Below are 14078 nucleotides of genomic sequence, written 5' to 3'. Positions count from 1 at the left end.
ACAGATGTGGCCCATTCCTTGCTCCTGCATGTGGCTGTCACCCAAGTCATCTTCTATTTCACTGGGAGACACATCATAGATTGTGGTGGCAATCTATGGTCAGCTGAGACTTGCACTGAAGGAAGACTACTAGTGTTTCAGGGTTCAATGCATTCATGTCGAAAACATCTTGAAGGGGATCCCTCCTCCAGTGGTGACAATGTGAGAGCAGATTGTGCTTCCACACTGCCAGAAGGTGATTAGTGAGTTGACTCAGCCAGGCTCTGATGCTTTCCCCCACCAAGTGTCAGAGCCCGGTTGAATTTAACTCACCCTGCCAAGTTGGGAGATTTTACTCCGCGCGAATACCAGGTGCAGACCCAGTAAATTACCTGGTTCAACCCACATGTAAGTTCAGCTTAGACCGGTGCTGTGAAGAAAGACTATAAATGTTACAGGACTCAGTGTGTTGATGCAGAGCAAATGTATTCTTGTCCAAAATATCTCAAGGACTGGACAACAGTCTAAAAACAAATGGGTTGGACATTTGCCACACGCATCACGACAAATTTACCATAAATCATTGTCATGTAAAGTCATTCATTTAAAACATATAATTAGTCTTGAGGATATTAATGGTCTCACGGGGTAGGGTTATACTGCAGTAGAATGGCATTGAGATTTGACACGCCCAACTTGAATGCTCTAAAATGCAATTAAACTATGTGGATTAAGAAATATACAGAGATTTTAAAAAAGATAAAATATTCAGGTGGAGTAAACTCAGCGACTATTTATGTTGGCTCTTAAAAGAGCCTTTGTGGGGGTGAATACCAGAAGGGTATGCTGTTGATTATTCTTCTTTACTTGGTCATAGATGGGCCACACTGCTGGCAGCTTTAAACACCACCTATTTGCAGGATCCTTTTCCTCCAGTCAAGGGCAGTGCCGTCTGTTTGGTCAGGGACATTTCTCTCTGATTCATGCAGTATAAAGAGTGCATTGCTGGGAACTTGGCAATCGATCCTTCATTCAATGGAAAGGCCATTTGTCTCTCCTTCACATAGCAGTTACTGAAGTCATCTTCTGTTTCATCTGGAGGATTGTCATAGATTGTGATTCTCAGTTCGCAATGGACAGGTGTCCAGAGAAAGGGAATCCTTGCCAAGACACCCAGAGCAGAACAGTGAAGAAACATGAGAAGTGTTACTGCCAATTGAGAAATGAAATGTGCACCTTGTGTTTATTAGAATGCAACTAAATGTTATGCATTATGAAATGTATGGAGACAAAACTGGGACAAAAATCTTGGATGGTATTTCTCTTTACATCAGCTCTCAAAAGTACCTTGGTAGGATTTGAGAACAGTCCTGTGTATATGGTGAGACAGCTGGATGTCGTTGAGCATGTGGATGGTGCAAAGGTTTCTGTACTTACCAAACATCACCCAGTTACTTGTCTTGAAGCCCTGAATAAACTCCCACCACAAGATAATTTGAGGAGAAGCAGCTCTGTGGATTTCTGCTAATGCTGCACTTTTCAGACCATCAGTGGCAGGTCAGATGCAGTGAGAAACTTCAGAATCAACTGGAACATACTTGTGTTGGGCTTTAGTCACAATTTTCCTGAGGGGTTGATTTTCCACAGGTCAACTTGTACACCATCTGATAGATCCCGGCCAAATATCTTCCTCCAATGGAATGGGATAGCACCTACCAAATTGCCCCATCTAATTACCCTGGCATGGTCCTGTTCACATTGCCTTCTCAATGAGCCTGGCCACATTATCTCTTCAAATGGCCCTGGTTTGGTCTCGTCAACATTTCTTCTTGCAAAGTTCACAGTTTGGTCCAGACTCCATTTCTTCACTGATGCTCCCAGATTGGTCCTAGCCACGTTGCCTCCTCAATGATACCTCTTGTTCTTGACAACATTTGCCTCTTCTGATGGGCCCAGTTGCTCCTGTAAACTTTGCTTTCTCTGATGGTGTGGTCTTGGTCACATTTACTCCTCCATTGCTTTCAAATCTATTCTGGACATATTAGTCTGTGCTCTCCTAGCATGTCCTAGTCCTATTGCCTCCTCATATGCTCCTTCATTGCCCTTAGCCTCTTCACCACATAATAGTTACATTACTCATTCAGATTCTCCAGATTTAATAGCTGATGGTCAGCCCTGATGATCTAGGATTGATGCAGGGCATGTCGTCTCCTGTTTTTTCTCGATTTCTCCTGCTCACATTGACTTCCCTAATGATGCTGTCCAAAATTGCCTCAGTGGTCTGTTATGGGCCCAGAGGACCCCAAAACCCAGCAGCAATAGAAATTCGCCAAGACAAATGGTTATTTAAACAAAAGTTGCTTTTAATTATCTTTAAACATGAAAACAGGATCAAACTCTAACTTATTACTATTAACTAACCTAACTTAACCCTCTTCTAATTCTAAGCACACGTGTGGGTAATGTGTGTGTAAGTTCAGAAAAGTTCTTTGATTCACAGTCCAATCTCACTTCTCACTCCTCCAAGTTCACTGGTATCAGGCATACTGTGCACAGAATTGAACATTTATGTATTTCACCAGGCTTTGATGCTTGAAAGATAAATGGTTACTGCTCAGGAAGGTTCTTTTTGGTTTTCAGAGAGAGATTTCTTGCTCGTTGGACACCCACAACTGATCCCTTTTGATCAGCCACTTCAGTGTCTTGCCCCATCAGGGGTTTCCAGATGATAACCTCTTTCCTTCAGGTCATCACAGAGTTCCTTTTTTGTTGCCCTTATTTCAACCAACTGCACTCAGACAGTCTGCAGCTCAGGACCTAATCTATTGAGTTCGTTCATCTGTTGCTTTCCAAAACAATCCATTACTCCACAGCATCAGTCCAATTAACACCTTCTTGTAACGTCTCTATAAGCATTCTTCAAAGTTTCGGCAAAGGTACCTGGAACCTGGACTATCTGGCTTGAGCAGAGCTCTGACATATTAAATGAGAACTGTTTTGAAATGTTTGTATGTGACCTGCACTAAAAAAACCTGCGACAATTTATCTCCTTTTAAAACATATCAATATGAAATATAAAATATAACATAATCTGTCACAGGTCCCAGATTTGTCCTGGTCACACTTGCTCTTCCATTTCCTGACTTGGTCCTGATCACTCCGGCTCCACAGAAACCTGGCCACATTGGCTCCACAGATGCTGTCCCATTGAGTCCTAATCACACCAGCTCCACAGTTGTTGCCCTGACAAGTTCTGAACCCACAGGCTCCACAGATGCTCCCCTGGCATGTCCCAACCACATTAGCTTCACAGATGATCCTCTGATGAGTCCTGACCACATCAGCTCCACAGATGCTCCTCCCAAGAGTTGTGACCATATGGCTTTGGTCCCAGCCACAACCTTTCAGCTTGTTCATGGTCCCGTTATTTGTGGAAACATTGCTGGCTCAGGTCTGGGTATCTCTATCCTGGCTTTGCCTCACACCATCCCCTGCACTAATCCTCCCAGCTGATTCCTGCCACCTTTCTTCCATAGATGGTCTTGTCATGATCCTGGCTATCTGATGTTCCTGCCTTAATTCTGGTAAACCTGCCTGCTCCAATGCATCTGTCCTGGTCGCTGGGTACTTTGCCTCCTCCAATGGTGCTTGCTTGGTTTACACCACAGACAAAAAAAAAGCACACACACAACTACATCTGCCAAATAATTTTTAGCCTCACCCTCACATCACTCAAAAACTTTTACAGATGCATCTTTGAAACCAGCCGGCATGGGATGGGACCAATTCTGCCCAAGACTCCAAAGATCTGCAGATACTTTTCTTTCTTTTTTCTTTCTTTTCTTTTTCAATCTTTTTATTATTATTATTACAATTTATAAACATATACAGTTCAAAGAGATATAAAAAATACATAGTAAGTAATGAATTAATACAGAGATATTAAACAATAATATTACAGAATAAAAATATATCATAAGAAAAAAATTTTAGATCAGTTTAGGGTGTGAACTATCTCTAAAAAAAAGATATAATTAATAACAATATATGAAAAAAGAGAAAAAAAAACCCAAAAAAGAAGAAAAAACAAATCTGAATTTAAAAAAAACTTTAAAAAAAACCTACAGATATAGCTAAACCACGCCGATCACTCCGATCTCATCTTACAGCCCAATTATCATACATAATCATAGAAAGAAATCAGAGCCAGATCAACTCACCACAAATGAAAATATTGAATAAATGGTTGCCAGGTTAACTCAAACTTAGAAGGGGATTCATAGACAGAGTTTCTAATTTTCTCTAAATTTAAACATAGTATAGTTTGGGTTAACCTCTTTCCAATTCAATAGTATAGATCTTCTAGCCATTAGTGTAAGAAAAGCAATCATACGATCCGCAGGAAGAGATAAATAAGTCAAATCTATCATAGGTAATCCAAAAATTGCAGTAATGGGATGTGGTTGTAAATCAATATTCAAAACAGTAGATATAATGGAAAAAATTTCCTTCCAATAATTCTGTAAAGAGGGACAGGACCAAAACATATGTGTAAGGGAAGCTATTTCCAATTGACATTTATCACATATAGGATCGATATGAGAATAATAGCGATGGAGTTTATCTTTAGACATATGAGCTCTATGAACAACTTTAAACTGTATTAGTGAATGTTTTGCACATAAAGAAGAAGAGTTTACCAATCGCAGAATTTTATTCCAATTTTCATTGGAAATATGAAGGTTGAGTTCTCTTTCCCAATCATTTTTAAACTTTTCAAAAGTCCCAGAAATTATTTTTGTAATTATATTATATAATTTAGATATCACACCTTTTGGAGGGAATTTTGAATATAGTATATCCTCTAAAACAGTCTTAGTCTCCCGATTGGGAAAAGAGGGTAAAGTCGAAACTAAGAAACTCCTAATCTGCAAATATCAAAAGAAATGAGATCGAGGTAAATCATATTTCATGGATAATTGTTCAAATGACATGAAAGAGTTATCCAAGAATAAATCCGAAAAGCATGTTATACCTTTAACTTTCCAGAGTAAATAAGCTTGATCAATTAGAGAGGGATGAAAAAGGAAATTTAGTACAATAGGAGTTTCAAAGATAAAATGACTTAGGCTAAAAAATCTCCGGAATTGAAACCATATACGTAGTGTATGTTTAGCCATTGGATTATCAATTTGTTTATATAATTTAGTAAGAGTAAAAGGGAGAGCAGCTCCCAAAATAGAGCTAATTGAAAAATTTTGTATCGGTTTAATTTCTAAATTTACCCAATGGGGATTTAGAGATAATTCTGAATAATTCAACCAATACCTTAAGTAACTAATATTAATTGCCCAGTAATAAATTCTAAAGTTGGGTAATGCCAACCCTCCCTCTAGTTTAGATTTCTGTAAATATTTTTTCCCCAATCTAGGATTCTTGTTTTGCCAGATATATGAGGACAATTTAGAATCGACCTTATCAAAAAAAGATTTAGGAACAAAAATAGGTATAGCTTGGAATATATATAAAAATTTAAGTAAGATCATCATCTTAATAGCATTAATTCGGCCTATCATGGATAGGGATAACACATTAGCTTCACAGATGATCCTCTGATGAGTCCTGACCACATCAGCTCCACAGATGCTCCTCCCAAGAGTTGTGACCATATGGCTTTGGTCCCAGCCACAACTTTTCAGCTTGTTCATGGTCCCGTTATTTGTGGAAACATTGCTGGCTCAGGTCTGGGTATCTCTATCCTGGCTTTGCCTCACACCATCCTCCCAGCTGATTCCTGCCACCTTTCTTCCATAGATGGTCTTGTCATGATCCTGGCTATCTGATGTTCCTGCCTTAATTCTGGTAAACCTGCCTGCTCCAATGCATCTATCCTGGTCGCTGGGTACTTTGCCTCCTCCAATGGTGCTTGCTTGGTTTACACCACAGACAAAAAAAAAGCACACACACAACTACATCTGCCAAATAATTTTTAGCCTCACCCTCACATCACTCAACAACTTTTACAGATGCATCTTTGAAACCAGCCGGCATGGGATGGGACCAATTCTGCCCAAGACTCCAAAGATCTGCAGATACTTTTGAATACAATTCAGACCATCACTCAAACCTACCTTCCCTCTATCAACTCCATCAGCACATCCCACAGGCTCAAAAAAAATCAAACTACCAGATTGAAAACAATTACCAGTATTAAACCACTGCAATCATTTTTTTTAAAAGTTACTTGTTAAGTTCTAACTTTTCCATCTGTAGCTTAGCACTTTGTACTATATTTTATTTGCTTAATTAATGAATGAATTGTCTTGCGATATACTAGTGATTCCCAAAGTGGTCAATGGGACACCACCCCCGAGACGATGGAAAGATCCAAGGAGACAGTGAGGGGGAAAAAAGAGGGCAGTCTAAATATCTTTTTGTACCTTGATGACATGGTCTGGAGTCTCTGGACCGGACTCGTGCCACAAGGGAGGTGAGGGCAACTACATGGGATTGTGAAGCAGTCAGAATTAAACCAGATGGCCCACCTCTTCCAAAGAGAGCAATAAAAGGATTTGGAATCAAATTAATATTAAGAACTAAAGACAAGTATGAAATACCCCTTCCCAAAAATTGGAAAGAAAAGGTCATAATCAGAACAAATAATACAGTGTTCTTTCTTCAGTTATACATTTAACACATTTACAAGAGAGATTAGAATAGAATTTAGCCAATTGAACTTTGGAATAGTGGGCCCAGTGTACTGATTAAACTGTATTAATGAATGTCTAGCACAAAGAGAGGATGAATGCACATGTTTCAGAAAAGAATTCAGAAAATGGCTATGGAAAACCTTGTCCCATAGTTTTTTTCATTCTGTCCAGGGAACTGTCCCAAGAATTAAGAAGTAATTAATAAAGGCCAATACCACCCCTTTATAATTAGGTTGAAAATTATAAATCATCCCTATCATATTAGGTTCTAGGTCTTCAGGAAGCTTCAAAATTAAAAAATTAAAAAAAAACTCCTCACCTATAAATACCAAAAAAAAAATGATGTCTAGGTATTCTAAATTTGGTGGATAATTGTTCAAAAGTAGCAAGATTTTGGTCAGTAAAAAATCTGAAAAAGATTGGATACCTAAACCTAACCACTGACAATAAGCATTATCTTGAACCAAAGATTTTTAAAAAAGGAATTACCTAAAATAGGACTAATTAATGGTACTCAAAATGTTTCCTACATTGAAACCAGATTCTCAATACATGTCTAACAACAAAATTATCAGTTAATTTAGATGCCAAAAGAAGGTAAAGATGCTCCTTTATGTATTTATGCTTCTCTGAATGTATTATTTCTTTAGATACCAAAAAAGCTTTTGATAGAGTAGAACATATATATTCAGTGTATTAGAGATATTTACTTTTGGTCCTCAGTTTATAAATTGGATTAAAGTAATGTATTTATCTCCTACAGTTTCAATTTTTACTAATTCAGTTAAATCCAAAACTTTAAATTGTATTGTGGAACTAGGCCTCTAAGCCCATTATTATTTAATTTGGGTTTTGAACTTTTTGCAGTGGCTTTTCGGCAATCATCTGATATCTCAGGAATCATGACAGCAGGAAGTATTTACACGATGTCGTTTTATGCAAATGACCTTTTGTTGTATATATCTAATCTTGATCGAGAGATCCCATCCATTTTATCACTTCTTTATCAATTCGGGCAATTTTCAGGATATAAATTGAATTGCAATTTGAGTGAGCTGTTCATTTTGGGTTCTTCTTGCTCTCTAGATTCCTCTTTTCCTTTTAAAATAGCTAAAAATCGGTTCCTCTATCTCGGTATTACTAAGAAATTTAATAATATGTTTTAAAGAGTTGTCCCCTCTTTTGACCACGTATATTGGGCACATCAATATTAGTAAGATGAATATACTTCCTAAATTTTCATATATATTTTTCAAGCTGTACCAGATTTTGTTCCCAAATCCTTTTTTGATTCATTGGATTCTATCATATCTTCTTTTATATGCAAAAATAAATGTTTCCATCTTAGGAAAATCTTCCTTCAACATATTTTAAAAAACAGGATCTTGGCATTACCTAATTTTAAATTTTATTATTATTAGCTTATAATAGATACATTACTTTTTTGATTCATCATAAGGAAATTTTAGGTCCATTTGGATGGATGAATTTAGAAATTAAATCTACTAAAAATATTATCTTCTTTCGATATTTAGTTTGGAATATCTGAAATATGGATTTGTATCAGCACCAAATGCCCAACAGAAACCCATGTGTCTACTGCTTGAAAGAATCTTTTCAAATGAAGCCATGAAACCTTCCAGGCTTCTTGAATATTTGATGAAAATACACTTTGATAAAGCAGTCACTTCGAGAAAACTTACAGAAATGGAAAACCGTTGGAAATATGTTTGCTAGCACTTCACAACAATCCAATGATGGTTTGTGTGCATCATACAACATCTGGTAAGCCTCATAGAATTGGAGAAGAGCTTATTCTCCCAGCAGTAAGTGAAGTTCTGGGCACAGTTTTACACAGGTCACCTGAACAATTATTAAAGCTATTCCTCTCAGCGATAACTCTGTTCAAAGAAGAGTGATTGAAATGGCTGAAAATATTGAAGACACCTTGTACAACATGCTTAAGACAACAGCATTTGGCTCACAATTAGATGAGTCTACTCTGCCAGGCAATGAATCTTTACTTCTTGCTTATGTTCGTTTTGTCAGAAAAAAAAAGTTTGGTTAAAGTGCTGTTATTTGCAAGACAATTAGAAACAGATACAAAAGGGGAATCAATATTTTGGGTTCTTGAGAATTTTTTTATAAAGAGAAAGTCTTCCGCTTACCAACATTCTTCCTTGTGCAACAGGTGGGGTGTACCAATGATGACCAGGTCATCATCGTGGCTTCATCAGTTTCTTGAAAAAAGCTATAACTGGAGGGTTTACAGTGCACAGTGTAATCCACAGGCAACATCTGGTCACAAAAATCCTAAGTGGTCAACTTCACAAATCATTAAGCACTGTTATCAAAGCAATAAATAAAATCAAGGCACATGCTCCCAATTCCTGGCTGTTTTGACAGGCCTGCACTGAGAATGATGAAGATTCTGAACATTTATTGTTGTACACAGATCAAAGGGATCTGATGACAGATGGCTGTCAAAGGGAAACTGCCTGAGACATTTCTATTCACTTTTTAAAACAGTTGTTGAATTCTTCCAGGACTCCATTTCTGTTCTCTGTGATGAACTAGGAAGCATCAAGCATGGTATTGCTTACTTGTTAGATATATTCAAAGTTCAACTGTTAATTTGCAACTGCAAGGAAATGAGGTTAACCTTATCAGGCCAAATCAGCCTTCTCCACATTTCTGTCCAAGTTACAGTTGGTCAAACATAACATAGCCCATCGTGAGCTCTTCCAGTTTACGAGCTTCTCTGAATCGGAAAAAGAGAAGAGCATATCAGACGATGACCTTCAAGTGTATTGAGCACACCTGGATCAGCTGCATAGAGACATGTCTGACAGATCTCAGGAAATACCAAATGGGGGATCAATTCATTCCTAGATATCAGCAATGAGGAAAGAGGAATGGTGTCAGAAGAAGTGATTTCACTCCAAAATAATATTGAGCTGAGGGAAAAGTTCAAAACATCATATCAAGATTTTTGGTTACAAAAAACATTTTTGACTGCTACCCTGCACTATGGAACAAAGATGTACTTTATTGCCTTCCCAATATCATATTTAGCAGAGTGAGGCTTCAGTGCAGTCGCCCAGCTTCTTTCCAAGCAAAGAAACAAATTGAAAATGATTGGATCTAAGACTTCTGCTTAGTGCCTTCCTGCCTGATGTTGAGAAGCTGATATCCCTGCACAAAGCACATCCATCCCTTTACAACTGTGAAGACAATGTAGCTAGAGTTGGGATGTAAATTTATCCTTTCATATTTGCTAAATAAATTGGTTTACGAGAAATTTTTGTCAAATGCATATGAACTACATATATTTCATAAAAATATATAATGTTAGATTAGTTGTTGTTTGAAATTTGCAGTAGACCAAATACCAAGAAAGAGGTGTATCATCAAATGAGGCAAAGAGGCCAAGAGCAGTCATGGAGCATTGAAGGGAGCAATGTTGGCAAAGGTCTATGCAGGACCAAGTGAGGAGGGAAGATGGCTCCATCTCAAGTACTATATCATTGTTATGTACACAGAGGTAAAGTTAAAAAAATATTTTTGTGCGCTATATAACAAGACAACCCATTCAGAAGTACAGCAAATAGAACACAGTACAAAGTGCTGAGTTAGGATTGAGCAAGGGCAACATTTATTTTATGGTTTGGAGGATTGTTGAGCAATGTGACTGTAGTATTGTGGTAGTGACTAGTTTCAGTCTGGTGGTGCTTAATTTTGTTTGGAGGTAGTGGGATGTGCCAATGATGTTGGAGGGAAAGGAGGTTTGAGTGATGATTTGAGCTGCGTTCAACCCGGTCTACAGAGTTAGGGAGGTTCCCTCCCATCCAACTCTGTTTCAGAGGTGCATCTCTAAAAATGGTTAATGGATGTGAGGATGATACCGAAAATTGTCTAGAGGAAGTAGATGTGTCTGCACTTTCTTGTTTGTTGTGCGAACCAAACCAATTCAGATTTTTTTTGTCAGAGTGCTTACATGACATCACATAAAACCCTGCACTATAGCTTGATAAGTTTAGAAATAAATGTGAACTCAAACTGTAAAATAAATGTTGCCCTTGCTCAGTTCTAACTGGATGTGACAATGATATAGTACTTGAGATGGAGCCATCTTCCCTCCTCACTTGGTCCTGCATAGACCTTTGGCATCATTGCTTCCTTCAATGCTCCACAACTGCTCTTGGCCTCATCCAATGACTCAGCTTGGTCCGAGCCAAGTTGCCTATTTTCATGATCACAGAGTAGAACTACCTATATTGCTTCCTTCTATTGTCCCAAATTAATTGGTGCAACAGCTAAGAAAACACACCATCTCTTCTACGTCTACAGACAGCTGAGAATATTTGGCATGAATACTGAGCCCTCAATTACATTTACATATGCACCACTGAAAGAATCTGCCAGGTTGCACTGTTGTTGGGCACTACCAGTTGCTCTATTAATTACAAGGACAAAGGCTGAGGGGAACGATAGGCTTTATTGTACATAAGATTTGAGCTGGCCCAGATCCAAGCTAGGGAAGTGCCAGGAAGGGAGAGGTGGCTCAACCTTTATGGCCTGGGTCATAGGGGAGGAGTCCAGGAGAGAGTGCCAGCCCAAGCCTTTACCGACCAATGAGTACATACAATCCATACCATTACATTCACCTCCTCTTTTTAAACAGAATCCCCCCCCCCCACCCTCTTTTCGACACAACAAGAGAAGAATTTAAAAAATCTAACTAGAAGTTTAGTCACACCAACAACCTCCTCCTTCTGCGGGACCGTCAGGGGGCAGACATAAACGTGCTCTACTGTTTGGGAGGAGAAGCGGTCCCGGGGGGGGGCAGGAGAGGGAACAGTCTGGGTCGTGGTGATGATTGAGGGCTCCCGGGAGGAAGGGAGGGTTAGATGTCTCCCGGAGGACCGACTCCTGGAGAGGAGAGTCAGGTGGCTTGGCCTCCAGTATTGCACTCCCGTGTGAGGTGGTCTGCAGGGCAGTTTTGGGATCCCCGGCCCTTACCAGGTCTCGGATAGGCACAGTGTCCTCGTGGTCATCAGGGTACCTCACAAATGCATATTGCTGGTTGGCGTGTACGAGATGGACTGCTTTCACCAGTGGATCCATCTTATGGCCCCTCGTGTGTCTCCATAGCAGGACCAACCCTGGGGTTGCCAGCCAAGGAGGAATGGAGGAACCATTCGCTGATCTCCTAGGGAAAGCAAACAAGCATTCATGCTGGGTAGTGTTAGATGAGGAGCAATCGGATGGCATGAAGTGCTTTGGGCAAGACATCCTGCCAGTAGGACACCGGCAAGTTTTTGGACCTAAGGGCCAGGAGCACTGCCTTCCTGACGTTGGTGTTCTCCCTTTCCACCTGGCTATTACCCCTGGGGTTATAGCTGGTGGTCCTGCTGGTGGCTATGCCTCTGGCCAGGAAATACTGTCGCAGTTCCTCACTCATGAATGAGGACTCCTGATCACTGTGGATGTAATCGGGGTAACCAAACAGGGTGAACATACTGCGCAGCTCCTTGATTACCGTCGCCGAGGTCATATCCGGGCAGGGAATAGCAAAGGGGATCCTGGAGAACTCATCCATCACCATCAGGAAGTACGCATTCCTATTTGTAGTGGGTAGCGGGCCCTTGAAATTGACACTGAGCCGTTCAAAAGGGCCTGTGGCCTCAATGTGATGTGCCATTTCGGGTCAGTAGAACTGCGGCTTACATTCAGCGTGGATATGGCAGCATCTGGTCATGGACCGGACGTCTTCAACGGAGTATGGAAGGTTCTGAGTCTTGATGAAGTGGTATAACTTTGTGACTCCGGGGTGGCACAGACTGTCATGGAGGGTCTGGAGGCAGTCGAGATGCATGCTGGTGAACGTCCCCCGGGATAGGGCATCTGGGGGATCGTTAAGTTTACCTGGTCGGTACAAGATGTCCTAATTATAGATGGAGAGCTCAATCCTCCACCTAAGAATCTTGTCATTTTTGATTTTACCCCGCTGTTTAGTATTAAACATGAAGGCCTCGGCCCTCTGGTTTGTTAGCAGGGTAAACCGTTTACTGGCTAGGTAATATTGCCAGTGGTGCACTGCCTCAACGATCACTTGGGCCTCCTTCTCGACTGAAGTTTGACGTACTTCAGGATCGTGCAGGGTGCGGGAGAAAAATGCTACTGGCCTGGTTGCCTGGTTAAGAATGGTGGCCAGGGCGAAATTGGAGGTATCACTCTCCACCTGAAAAGGGATGGACTCGTCCACGGCATGCATCGTGGGCTTTGCGATGTCTCCTTATATCTGGTAGAATGAAGCTTGGGCTTCCGCCAATAACGGGCAAGTTGTGGACTTAATCAGGGGGTGGGCTTTATCGATGTAATTGGGGACCCATTGTGCATAATAGGAAAACAGCCCCAGGTATATCTTCAGTGCCTTTAGGGTGTTTGGGATTGGGAGAGGTCACATGTGGTCAGGGACTGAGGCAATGACACCATTTGCCATGACGCATCCAAGGAGGGCCAGGTGGTCTGTGTTGAACACGCACTTGTCCTTATTGTACATCAAGTTGAGAGACTTGGCCACATGTAAGAACTTTGTGAGGTTTGCATCATGGTCCTGCTGGTTGTGGCCACAGATGGTGACATCGTCAAAATATAGGAACATCGCCATCAGCTTGTGCTCCTCTACCATCCGATCCATAACCCTCTGAAAAGCAGAGACATTCTTGGTAACACCGAAAGGCACCCTCAGGAAGTGAAAAAGTTTGCTATTGGCCTCGAAATCCGTGTAGAGCCGATCTCTCGGACAAAGGGGTAGTTGATAAGTCGACTTGAGGTCAATGGTCGAAAAGACTCTGTTTTGTGCGACCTTGTTGACCAAGTCGGCTATCTGGGGTAGAGGGTACGCATCCAACTGGGTGAAGCGGTTGACTGTAGTCAATCACCATCTGGAGCTTGCCTGCCCATCTGACCAAGGGCTGGAGCTAGGGCCAATGACCCCCTCTGCCAAGAGTTGCTGTACCTCAGCCCAGATGAATGCCATATCGTCCATTCTAGAGCGCCTGCTCTTGGTGGCAATCAGTTTTCAGAGGTTCGCGAATAGTGACGGAGGGGCCACCCACAGGGTGGTGAGGCTGCAGGTTGGTGCCAGAGGCTAGGTGCTCGATTGGGAGGGGATCCGTAAGCTGTGGATTGCAAATGGTGAGCGGTGGTTGGGGGCCCCCAAATGCCATCGTCACACTCCTGAACTGACTCTGGAAGTCAAGGCCCAGGAGGATTGGTGTGCAGAGCTGGGGCATGACCAACAACAAAAAGTCATTATAACATTCTCCCTCCCCCCCACTGTCAGAGATGCCACACAGTACACCCAGATACAAGTTCGCTGGT

Source organism: Narcine bancroftii, chromosome 6, assembly GCF_036971445.1.
Source record: "Narcine bancroftii isolate sNarBan1 chromosome 6, sNarBan1.hap1, whole genome shotgun sequence".
Lineage (NCBI taxonomy): Eukaryota > Metazoa > Chordata > Chondrichthyes > Torpediniformes > Narcinidae > Narcine > Narcine bancroftii.
Note: the sequence above shows the minus strand (reverse complement) of the source record.